This window comes from Emys orbicularis, chromosome 8 (genome assembly GCF_028017835.1).
Source record: "Emys orbicularis isolate rEmyOrb1 chromosome 8, rEmyOrb1.hap1, whole genome shotgun sequence".
NCBI lineage: Eukaryota > Metazoa > Chordata > Testudines > Emydidae > Emys > Emys orbicularis.
Genome location: NC_088690.1, coordinates 63215214 through 63215666, shown reverse-complemented (window position 1 = coordinate 63215666; position 453 = coordinate 63215214).

The following is a 453-nucleotide window of genomic DNA, read 5'->3' as shown; positions in this document are numbered from 1 at the left end:
TTTGTGGGCCTGCAAAGAAAAATAGCAGCACAAAGAATGCACCTTTAGAGCCTCACAACTGTCAGAGCACAGGCTGGGGAGATTATGCAGAGGAGCACAGGTCACTGGCTGACCCCCCCCAGGGCCTCTGCATGACATCAAGCAGCCTCCCAGCAGAGACCCCTACGGAACTAGAATAGAGGTAGATGGCTGCTATGGGCTCCAGCTCTGTCCCCACACAGACCCAGCACCACCACAGAAAAATCCCTTCTCCCTGCATGGAATTGTCATCCACTCCCAGTGCCCTGTGACTGTTCCCCATATAGCCCAACACCCCTCTCCCAGGCACTGACAGCCCACTGCCCCACTCCAGGGCCCTCGACAGACCTGTCCCAGCCACCAGGAGCCCTGGACCTTCTAGTGCCCCCACCAAGCACTGACAGCCCCTCCCCCCCACCCCACCCCCCACTGCAT